The 12,444-nt window shown below is 33.9% G+C and overlaps 2 long non-coding RNA genes across 2 annotated transcripts; both read right to left on the bottom strand.

Annotated features, from left to right (window-relative positions):
- Window positions 1–1,286: 1,286 nt before the first annotated feature.
- On the bottom strand, window positions 1,287–2,083 carry LOC135791177 (uncharacterized). Its single transcript, XR_010547954.1, has 3 exons — window positions 2,001–2,083; window positions 1,812–1,894; window positions 1,287–1,730 (listed from the first exon to the last, which is right to left on the bottom strand). It is a non-coding gene; the product is annotated as an uncharacterized lncRNA (long non-coding RNA).
- A 1,339-nt stretch (window positions 2,084–3,422) lies between these two features.
- On the bottom strand, window positions 3,423–4,714 carry LOC135790420 (uncharacterized). Its single transcript, XR_010547760.1, has 3 exons — window positions 4,604–4,714; window positions 4,433–4,515; window positions 3,423–4,350 (listed from the first exon to the last, which is right to left on the bottom strand). It is a non-coding gene; the product is annotated as an uncharacterized lncRNA (long non-coding RNA).
- Between the last annotated feature and the right edge of the window lie 7,730 nt (window positions 4,715–12,444).

Here is a 12,444-nt window from a genome sequence, read left to right as displayed (position 1 = left end):
CAATTGTGTGTCCAATATTTCGGATTTGTAGGTATGTTGATACCCCCCTCCTCTCGAGTTGAAACCTCGGCGTTGAGAAGAAATGATGTATTCCAACTTCTGTATAAATAATTAAGTTTTTTGTTACGTTAATAAAAATTCCAATTAAATGAATAATATTTTGAGTAGAACTTGAATATAATAATACTCACCCATAAGGGCTGCAGCCCATTCGTTGATGGGTAAACACATCGGACCCTGACCGATTGTGAGTAGAAGTAAATTATACAATGTTGTCATTTTCCTGTGAACACAAATCAATTCAGAATTAAATTAAACGTTGGATGGAGGTAGATATAAAAAGTTTTAAAAATACCTACCATTTTATAATTTGTCAATAATAATGATGAGGATTCTCCAATAATTAAATTCTTCAAATATAGTTTTTGTTAAATTAATTTCCAGGACTTCAATGAATTCCAAAACCATTCAATAACCTACAAAATGAAATAAATCATCAAATAAGACTTAATATATTCGGTTATCACGCGATATGATCAAATAAACATACCATCTCATCAAATTGTGATCATAATGATGAGAATTACATAATAATTAACCATTCCAGCTTTGATTTGGATAAATAGCAATATCTTCAAAAGGATTTTCTTCAAATACCTGCAAAACAAATCAATTATTCATCAACTGTTAAAATCAATTAAAATCAACTAAACATACCATTCCATCAAATCTCAGTCATAAATATCTTCATCTTCTTTAAATTATTGCCACAACATTGCAATCAAGTATTCAATGTGCGATAATTTCTTTCCAACCCATTATAAATCGGAGCATACTGATTAAGATTATTATTTCGTGGAATTAATAAATAAAATTAAAAAAATAAAAAGGACTTCCATTAAACTCTACGAACAAACAAGCAGAACAATTTTGTGATTAGTAAAATTCAAGAATAAAACACAAAACAACACAGAACATATCAATGATTGCCGAGCATCCTGGACCCTGCAACATAAATTAAATGATTAATTATCAATTCAAACAAAACGCCCTGAAAACATAGAAGAAATATTTAATTAGTTGTACGAAGAAAAACTATAATTATTCATTATTGTTAAGAGTTTTTGGATTTTTGGAACTGTTATAAAATAATAAATGGTAATAGAATATAAAACTAAAACTAAATACACAATATTTCTAACTCAAAAATCCAAGTAATGTGCAATAAACATAAATAAACCATAAATGATACGCTCATAACACGCGGTTTAATTAAGTTTTCGCGTTAAACTTGAAAGAATGACTATTTATAGATTTGAACTGATATTAATTGAATCGCGACCCGGGAACATGCGATAATTCATAAAATTACTCACTACTTATGTACATCCGGCGTTTCTAGCAATGCTGGGTGGATTAGCCGAATGACCAAGTACTGGTTCGACATGCCACCCCCGNATACAAGAGTGACATGTGTGCGCCAGCCTTCTGATCATGGGCATAACCACTACCTACCTTACTCCGCTCCTCGAGATAACTGCTCACATCTCGCAGGAGGATGCGTTGTATTTAGAAGTCCAGCGTCGGGCGAGATTGACCCCTCTCTGGACGCAAGACCATCTTGTCGGAGTGCCCTGACCTCTCATCATAGATTTGGGTTGATCAGGTCCGTTTGGATTGGATTTGTCCTCTGCTTGATGGAATGAAGATGTGTTCAAAGTAACGAAAACCTGAAACAAAAAAAAAATTAGTTATTTATATAATATAAAATTCAATTAAAGATGATTTTAATTTAAAACTTAAATATTTACCATTGCTGTTGTGTCTTCCTTTACATATTAGATTGGAATGATTTATTGTTCCATGATTGGTGGTTATTTTTGTTGAGAAGTATCTGAAACAGATAAAAGAAAATAATTAATTTATCATTTTTAGTCGCTCTTTTATTAAATGATGAATTATTATTAATTTAGTTGATTGTTTATAGTGTTTATACTTACAGATGAGTTGAGTGACCACCACTTCAGTTTAGTTACTGGTTCATATTTGTTGTGAGATGATGTATTCTGCAGTAAACTGTGCTTATTATCAATCATAAAAGTTCTAAAAGCAAATTAAAACAAAAAATTAATTGTTTTTTATTTCTAGACAAGTATTTTTTTAATTGTCTTATTATATTTCTAATGCTTACCGATTGATTCCTGTGCACGCCGCTTGTTATAAGGAGTTATTTGTTGATATTTGAATTGAGATGTTGTGTAGTTTAGTGCTTGCAGGTTATTACAGTGCCGAACCATTCTGAAAATTTCAAAAAAAGTAATTAATTACGGTCCTGAACCATTACATGAATAGTTATTATTATTAAATAGTTCAATTGTTTGTGATTACCAATTGTGTGTCCAATATTTCGGATTTGTGTGTATGCTGATACCCCCCAGTTAAAACCTTGGCCTTGTGAAGAAATGATGTATTCCAACTTCTATATAAATAATTAAGTTTTTTGTTACGTTAATAAAAATTCCAATTAAATGAATAATATTTTGAGTAGAATTTGAATATAATAATACTCACCCTTAAGGGCTGCAGCCCATTTCTTGATGGGTAAACACATCGGACCCTGACCGATTGTTTGTAGAAGTAAATTATCCAATGTTGTCATTTTCCTGTGAACACAATTAAGAATTAAATTAAACGTTGGCTGTAGATATAAAAAGTTTTAAAAATACCTACTATTTTATAATTTGTCAATAATAATGATGAGGATTACCCATTAATTAAATTCTTCCAGTATTGTATTTGTTAAATTAATTTCTAGTACTTCAATAAATTCCAAAGCCATTCAAAAACCTACAAAATGAAATAAATCATCAAATAAGATTTAATATATTCGGTTATCACCCGATAAGATCAAATAAACATACCATTTCATCAAATTGTGATCATAATGATGAGAATTACATAATAATTAAGCATTCCAGCTTTGATTTGGATAAATATCAATATCTTCAAAGGGATTTTCTTCAAATACCTGCAAAACAAATCAATTATTCATCAATATATTAAATAAAATCAACTAAACATACCATTCCATCAAATCTCAGTCATAAAGATCTTCATCTTCTCTAAATTATTGTCTCAACATTGCAATCAAGTATTCAATGTGCGATAATTTCTTTCCAACCCATTATAAATCGGTGCATACTGATTAAGATTATTATTTCGTGGAATTAATAAATAAAATTAAAAAAATAAAAAGGACTTCCATTAAACTCTACAAACAAACAAGCAGAACAATTTTGTGATTAGTAAAATTCAAGAATAAAACATAAAACAACTCTAAAACACATCAACGATTGGATAGCATCCTGGACCCTGCAACATAAATTAAAATATTAATTATCAATTCAAACAAGACGATACTTATATTGCAAGCAGATTGCAAATCTCTGCTTCTAAATGCCGCGCGCGATGCATTGAATTAAATTGTGTTAATTTGTGTTGTTCTGTGTGAACAGAACGTGTAAGTGTTGTGTTGAGAATGTAAGGTAATAGGTGTGCCTAGACACACCAAATACCCAAGAACTCTGCATTCGCCGAAACGAACCGAGCAAAAGTGTACTGTGAGTGTTTATAGTGTGTGTGTGTGTGTGTGTGTGTTGACCGGTTGATTTTACTCGAACGTAATATTTAAGTGTTCGCGATAACACTTAATTGAAACTTAAAAACGCGGTGCAATGTTCGCGGTAATACGGTAATAAGGTAATACTACAATCAGTTCAAATTCAAATTAAATAAAAGCAAATCGCGGCTTTTTTTATTTCGGATTTTCAAACAGTCTTCCGATTAAGACGATAATATTAATTACGTTGAAATATTATGATTCGCGGATGAACTAAGTTTTCGCGTTAAACTTGAAAGAATGACTATTTATAGATTTGAACTGATATTAATTGAATCGCGACCCGGATACATGCGATAGTTCATAAAATTACTCACTACTTTTGTACATCCGGCGTTTCTAGCAATGCTGGGTGGATTAGCCGAATGACCAAGTACTGGTTTGACATGCCACCCCCAGATACAAGAGAGACATGTGTGCGCCAGCCTTCTGATCATGGGCATCACCACTACCTACCTTAATCCGCTCCTCGAGATAACTGCTCACATCTCGCAGGAGGATGCGTTGTATTTAGAAGTCCAGCGTCGGGCGAGATTGGCCGCTCTCTTGACTCAAGACCATCCTGTGGGAGTGCCCTGTCCTCTCATCATAGATTTGGATTGTTCAGGTCCGTTTGGATTGGATTTGTCCTCTGCTTGATGGGATGAAGATGTGTTCAAAGTGACGAAAACCTGAAACAAATAAAAATATTAGTTATTTGTATAATATAAAAATCAATTAAAGATGATTTTTATTTAAAACTCTAATATTTACCTTTGCTGTCGTGTCTTCCTTTAAATATTAGATTGGAATGATTTATTGTTCCATGATTGGTGGTTATTTTTGTTGATAAGTATCTTAAACAGACAAAGAAAATAATTTATTTATCAATTTTAATCGTTTTTATTCGATGAGTTATTAATTTATTTAATTGTTTATACTTACAGGTTAAGTTGATTGACCACCATTTATTTTGGTTACTTTTACTGGTACATATTTGTTGTGAGATGATGTATTCTGCAGTAAACTGTGATTATTATTAATCACAAAATATTCTAAAGACAAATTTAAAAAATATTAATTATGCTGTCTTTTATTTCTTGACAAGTTATTTTTTAATTATTCTAAAATATTTCCAATACTTACCAGTGATCCCAGTTTACACCACTTGTTAAAATAAGTTATTAGTTGATATTTGAATTGAGATGTTGCGTTGTTTAGTGCTTGCAGGTTATTACAGTCGAGAAGCATTCTAAAATGGGTGTACACGTCGGACCCTGATGTTCAAGAGTTCTTCCGGTCAGAAAGCTGGCTGAATCTGGTGCACACCCCTCAGGACTGACCTCGGCGTGGATGGAAGGACTTTCTTCTTCTTCTTCTTCTTCTTCTGTTAACATGGAAAATATTAGAATAAATATTATTCTGACAAAAAATTTATGGTAATGTTATTCACCTCAACAACTTCTTTGAAATGGGCCTTGTTTTAGTAGAACGTCTCATCTCTCCTTGACCTCAGGATGGAAGGATCTTCTAGTTTCGCATTCAAAGGTGAGACATAACAACGTGCAACATGACTATTTCAAACAGTGACTTTTCGTGCAATCGTGCAAACTGTTGATCTGTAAAGAAATGATTAAATATTTCACGACACTCCCGCACTCGCACTAACACTTGTATAACGGCCCGCACGATATACTTCAACACTCGCGCACTATTAATAATTCACAACACTTCACTATAAGTTGATATCAGAATTTAACCATTTCCATTTTTATTTCATTTTTCTTACTGAGATGTATCCAATTCCATTTATTTTCAGTTGAGGTTGATATTTTTCTTGATAAGTTTCTTCTTCTGGGGTTTTGCCTTCTGTCTTCTGTTCTTCTAAATAGTTGTTGATTATTTTAAAACACCATACTTCACACTCCCGTAGTATATAAACACACTCCCGCACTATATAAAAACACACAAACACAATTATTTATCATAGTTGTTATTCATATCCAATGCCAATTTCCAATTTGATTCAATTATCCCATTTTTTTCATTGTATCTAACTTGAAGTTGATTCTTTGGTTCAGGATCCATTATATCTTCGACTTCTCGTAATTTCGAAATAATTCGGTGCGCCAATATTTTTCATTTTCTTAATCTTCATACATCTTTGGGAAAATTCTCCATCTGCTTGGTTTCTTCGTGTCTTATTATAAATGATGCAATTTGAAGTTGGCTGCCTGCAAATGTTTTTCCCAGAAAATAATAAAACTCACCTCAGTTTCTTTCCAGTTTTACATACCCCTGAGGGCAGTAGCCCTTTCCTTGATGGGTATACACATCGGGCCCTGATCCCCAAAGGCGGAAAGATAGCTGAGTTGAGACTTTCAGGATCGACATCGGCGTTAGGGGAACTGCATCACATCGGCTTCTTCTTCTTCGTCTTCAGCTAGGATTAACATTAATAAATTAAATGAAATAAAAATCTTGTAATAAAAGTTGATTGTAATAAAACTCACCTCAGTTTCTTTCCAGTTTTGCATACCCCTGAGGGCAGTAGCCCATTCCTTGATGGGTATACACATCGAGCCCTGACCCCCAAAGGCGGAAAGATAGCTGAGCCGAGACCTTCAGTATCGACCTCGGCGTGGACGGATAACATCTTCTTCTTCGGTTTCTGTTAATAGTAAAATATATATAAAATTAAATATTATTTTGACCATAAATTAATTGTAATTGTAACTCACCTCAACTTCTTTTGAAATGTGCCTTATATCAATAGAACGCCTCATCTCATCTTGGTCCTCGGATGGAAGAATCTTCTTGTTTCGCATTCAAAAACGAAACATAACAACGTGCAACATGACTATTTCAAACAGTGACTTTTCGTGCAATCGTGCAAACTGTTGATCTGTAAAGAAATTATTAAATATTTCACGACACTCCCGCACTCGCACTAACACTTGTATAACGGCCCGCACAATATACTTCAAAACTCGCGCACTATTAATAATTCACAACACTTCACTATAAGTTGATATCAGCATTTAACCATTTCCATTTTTATTTCATTTCTCTTTCTGAGATGCATCCAATTCCATTTATTTTCAGTTGAGGTTGATATTTTTCTTGATAAGTACCTTCTTCTGGGGTTTTGTCTTCTGTCTTCTGTTGTTCTAAATAGTTGTTGATTATTCTAAAACACTATACTTCACACTCCCGCACTATTTAATCACACTCGCGCACTATATAAAAACACACAAACACAATTATTAATCACAGTTGTAATTCATATCCAATACCAATTTGATTCAATTTTTCCATTTTTCTCGTTGTATCTAACTTGAAGTTCATTCTTTAGTTGTTACAGTTGAGTCAGGATCTATTTTATCTTCGACTTCTTATAATTTCTCGTTAATTCGTTGCGCCAATATTTTTCATTTTCTTAATCTTCATACATCTTTGGGAAAATTCTCTTTCTTCTTGGTTTCTTCGTGTCTTATTATAAATGATGCAATTTGAAGTTGGCTGCTTGCAAATGTTTTTCTCCAGAAAATAAAATCTAATTCAATCTTTGGGTATCATTCTTCATTTTATTCTGTTCCGATTGTTGCTGACCCAATGTTGTATTGTTTTAATTTATGTTATTTATGATGATGTGAAAAATGCGTAAGTGTAGTTGTGTTAAAAATGTCGGATAAGCTGTGCCGAAGCACAGCAATACCCTAGAGCCCAGTCAATGATCATGAACAGGGTAGAAAGTGTAAGTGTATGTGTGTGTGTGTATGTAAGTGTAAAAACTGATGAAACTTGATTTTCACTCCCGTACTATAATTCAACCCACGCGCACTATATAAACACACTCGCGCACTATATAAAAATGCACAAACACAATTATTTATGACAGTTGATACTTCTATCCAATTCCTATTTTCATTCCATTTTTTTCGTTGTATCTAACTTGTAGTTCATTATTTAGTTGTTTCTGTTAATTCAGGATCCATTCTATCTTCGACTTCGTTTCTCATTTGGAATAATTCAGTGCGCCTTTATTTTCCATTTTCTTAATGGAATCCACGTAAATCTTTGGGAAAATTCTCCATCTGCTTGGTTTCTTCGTGTCTTATTATAAATGATGCAATTTGAAGCTGCCTGCACATGTTTTCCCCAGAAAAGAAAATCTAATTCAATATTTGAGTATCATTCTTAATTTGATTCGGTTACGATTGTTGTTGACCCAATGTTGTACGGTTTTATTTTATGTTATTTATGATGATGTGAAAAATGCGTAAGTGTAGTTGTGTTAAAAATGTCGGATAAGCTGTGCCGAAACACAGCAATACCCTAGAGCCCAGTCAATGATCATGAACAGGGCAGAAAGTGCAAGTGTATGTGTGTGTGTGTGTGTGTAATTGTTGACCGATTGACTCTAAGTATTTTAATGCAAAATTGAAATGAAGTTCAGTTGAAATTAAATCAGATTTTGTTTACCGAATATAAACGAATACAAGTTTCCAATTGATACTGACTGGTTCTTGGTTGCCGTCCCATTTTTAAAGAATTTTCGACGATTGTCTCATTTCAAAAATCAATTCCACCCATTTAAGATCTTCTTCTTCCTTTGGTATATTGCAGAAATCCTTTCCCATCATATTAGAATCCTGTTTCTTAAATTATCTTCTTTATCCATTGATGAATAATGATGGATTGACATTTGCAGCAGCAAAGCATTCAGCTTTTCAAGTTTTTTATAAGACACAAGGACTAGTAGTAAATGATTATTAATACACTGATATCAATGATTTTACCAGTTCATCAATCACTTCAAATACCTGTAACAAACAAACAAGCAAACAAAGTTGTGATTAGTAAATTTCAAGAATGGAACTCAAAACAACACAGAACATCCACAACGGCCTAGCATCCAGGATCCTGCAACATAAATTAAAATATTAGTTATCAATTCAAACAAAACGCCCTGAAAACATTGAAGAAACATGTGATTAGTACGTAGAAAGTGCTGAAAGAAATACATAATTCATTAATGAGGATTTTTGGAACTCATTCACACACACAATACAAATACATAATAAAAATAGCACAAATAACAATAAAAAATACGAAAAATAAACAAATGTCACCTAAAAGAGAAATAAATTCGATTAGTACACACATATAAATTGCTGTAAGAAAAAAGACATTAATAAGGATAAGGAAGGACCTAAACCCCTGCCTAATGACAACCGATAGCTAATTCGCGATTATCCTGCAAGCGGAAAAGATTAGTACACAAATTTCTAAACAATATTCATCATTCACACAGCTAAAAGGAGTAGGATACTTATAACTATTTTAATAAGACCTGCCTCTGTCCCTACCTAAGTACATGAGATAGCTTAGTGAACACAAACCGCTTATAATAAAAAAGAGCGCACCTAACCCGCGACGCGTTAGACGATTTGTGCTCAATGTGCAAAACGATTTTGCAACGAAAAGAAAAGTGACCGACTGCTACATCCCAGCGGCAGCAGCCGGCTTTTGGTTGCCCAAAATTTAACACGACATACACAAATGAAATGAAATACAATGCAACACACGCATACAAAGTAATAATTCATTCAACAATCAATCCATTCATTCTTAAAATTGTTCACTTTGCAGATTTAACTCTGCTAAAAAATGCCCCGACCGATGCATTGATTTGATTAGTGTTATTTGTGGTGTTCTGCGTGAACAGAACGTGTAAGTGTTGTGTTGAGAATGTAAGGTAATGGGTGTGCCTAGACACACCAAAAACCCAAAAACTCCGCATTCGCCGAAACGAACCGAGCAAAAGTGTAAGTGATTGTGTTGTGTTTAGTGTTTGTGTGTGTGTGAGTGTGAGATTTTACTTGCTTTCGTGCGAAAACGGATAATAAACAAAATTCGGTTGAAATGAGAGCAAATTATTAAAATGTAAGCAAAGTGTTCACGGTGACACATTATTATTAATGAAATTAATACAAATTGTTAATAAACTTTGAGTTTTTGAGTTTGACACGCGATTGAATTTACCGCGATCGCGATAGGTATAATAAATGTAAACTCACTGCTTATAGACATCCGGCGTTTCTAGCAATGCTGGGAGGATTAGTCAAATGACCAAGTACTGGTTACACACGCCACCCCCAGATACAAGAGTGTCATGCATACGCCAGCCTTCTGATCAGTGACATCACCCCTGCCTACCTTCATCCCATTCCTCGAAATGTTGCATTACCATGTTTATACAATATTTCGGAGGAGAATCCATCCGTTGATTTGGGAAAGTTTGGTGTTGGGGGTCTCATCTATTCCATCCCCTTTTTTATTGGTCCCTTTGTCATCTATTAGTCCTTCCTTCATCTATTGGTCCATTCCTCTTTTAATGGTTTGTTCAATTTCTCTCCATCATCTGGTCTCATCTGATTTGGCGTTGCACAACACTTTATTTTTTTTTTGATTATTTCAATTTAGGAAACAAGTATTCTGAAAGTAACATAAAATATTAGTATCGAAATATTTATAAGTATTGCATACAGGTCAAATAAATTTAAGAGTAAAGAAAGTTATAAGAAAACTTACTGAAGTCACTGGGTTTTTGAAGTTTCTTTCCCCTTGATGTTGGGAATGATTGGTTTTCTTATACTAGACAGTAATTCTCGATCAGAAAACATCTTAAAAATTAAATAATTATTAGTAAATTGGAGTTATTATTTTAGTTTTTTAGTTTTAATGTTCTAATGCATTAATATATGTTATTGTCAATAATACTTACCAATTTCACACTCGGCTACTGCGGATTATTTGATTTTCTCCAATAAGCTTCTGTCTCGTTCATAACATATCTAAAAAAATAGTTCAAAATATTTTAATAAGTTATCATTTCTTTTATTTTAATACTCACCTATTGAGTTTAGGTTTGTTTCACTATTCTTTAAAATGTTTCACTCTATGTTTCTTTGTTCAAGTTGACAGAAGCGTCACTTTAACGGTCATTTTTAAAAATGCTACGTGGACGAATTCTATTGGCTGTCGTCTACTGGCGAAAAATAGGTTATGTCAAAAATTCAGCTCGAATTCTTGCGCAGAGCGACCGTAGCGATGTGCACCCGGAAAAACGTAAAATTGAAGTGAACGAGGTGAGCCGAACTGCCCGCTTTATATAACCTCCCCATGTGGAGGTGGGAAAAAAAAAGACATTTTTGAAAATTTTGAATTTTTTTTTTAAATAAACAGTTTATGGTTATTCTAACTTAGTGAAAGTAATCTATGATTAATACTATGAATTTTGATACCTTTTTCTCGCTCCAAGATGCTCTAACTCGGCTAGAATAAATTTTTAAAAATCCCATCATTTTAACCCGAGCTCTTATGGAAGAAAAATTATTTCGTAAAATAATTAACGAATTCGATCGGGAGTGACATAAAAGGTGCAGAATTTTGCGCCCTTTTCAACGGTGTATCACACTTGAGGTTTTATAGTGAGGTTTGGTTTTTATTCGCGAGAGAAATTTCGACCGTTGACGTGTCAATTTTAAGAAAAAAACCTATTGGTGTCAAAGATGCTTTTGCAAATTTCTCTTCAATCTTACGCTAAAAGTTAAATCCGAGTGCAGAAACGTGATCCTCGCCGTCGAATACACCCCAGAGAGTGTTATTTTCTCGAATCTCACTTTAATTTAAAAGTTACACGTGTTTGTGAGTTTTAAGTGCATCAGGTGTGTTTGCAGGAGTCTCACGGTTTTCCTGCTGGGTTACTCGCAAATCCTAGGCCGGCAATCGTTAGATCAGCTCATAAACTATGGATATCAACCTTTTTATGGTGCTGATACGTTTTGTGGATGTTGTGGTCGAAGTGGAAACACATGGCATGCCAGAACCTCAATTTGCAACATTGTTGTAGGCCCCCACGACTTAATTACAACTCAGAACCAGGAAAATCAAGCTTGGAGACATCAATTAGGATATTAGCTAAGTGCTCAATGCATTTCATCCAGTTATTAAGGTGTGTACAATTTTTCTAGGGTGTAAATCTAGTGCATGTAAATGAAAAGTGTCAGGGGCTGTCTTCTTAGTTGTTTATGCATAATAAGCGATTGTTTCACGAGTGTGTTGTTTTAAAAAGCTTTAGGAATATATAACGAACGTTTGTTGTCCAACATTCTGTTTTCTAAATCATTTATTTCTATTGCAGACTAAGTTGGATATTTGATATTTGCTGTGTTGCTATTTGTGGTGATAACAATGAAAGGAGAGGGAAATTTACAATTCTGACTGCAGGTGTTATTTAAACAAGTTAAAATACCCTAGTAACGTCTTGGTTGCATTTATGGCGGATCAAATATAGTTTAAACTGCATGGGTTGGACGTGAATTGGTTCGTTTTGTGGAAAATTCATTGTATTCTTGATGATAACTTTGAAAGTTCTAAGAATTTCGAAATTCTGATTGCTGATTCAAATTCAGCGAGGCTAAATTCAGGTGAGAGGATATAAACAAGTTTCTGGTTGGATTCTAATTGGGTTTGCTTTAGGTGCATTTACATATACTAGGGGAGGATGTTCACCATTCTTCAAGCTGGAACGTGGGAACGCCTTCAGGTATTCCTACCTGACGGCGATGCCCCACCATATCTGAAGGAGTGAACATATCTGCTGAAGGAGCTATTGCACATGAACCGTCCGATTTAATCTTATCAATGGAGTTTGGGTGCGAGATACCTGGCTGTGCGAGTAAATCACGGATCACGGCCAACGGATTAACGACCAAAAT

This window comes from Atheta coriaria, unplaced genomic scaffold, assembly GCF_025399875.1.
Source record: "Atheta coriaria isolate IRGN ID8LTWV9N9 unplaced genomic scaffold, Caltech_Dcor_3.1 hic_scaffold_4_pilon, whole genome shotgun sequence".
In the NCBI taxonomy this organism is placed as follows: Eukaryota; Metazoa; Arthropoda; class Insecta; order Coleoptera; family Staphylinidae; genus Dalotia; species Dalotia coriaria.
This window is presented reverse-complemented; position numbering and strand designations above follow the sequence as displayed.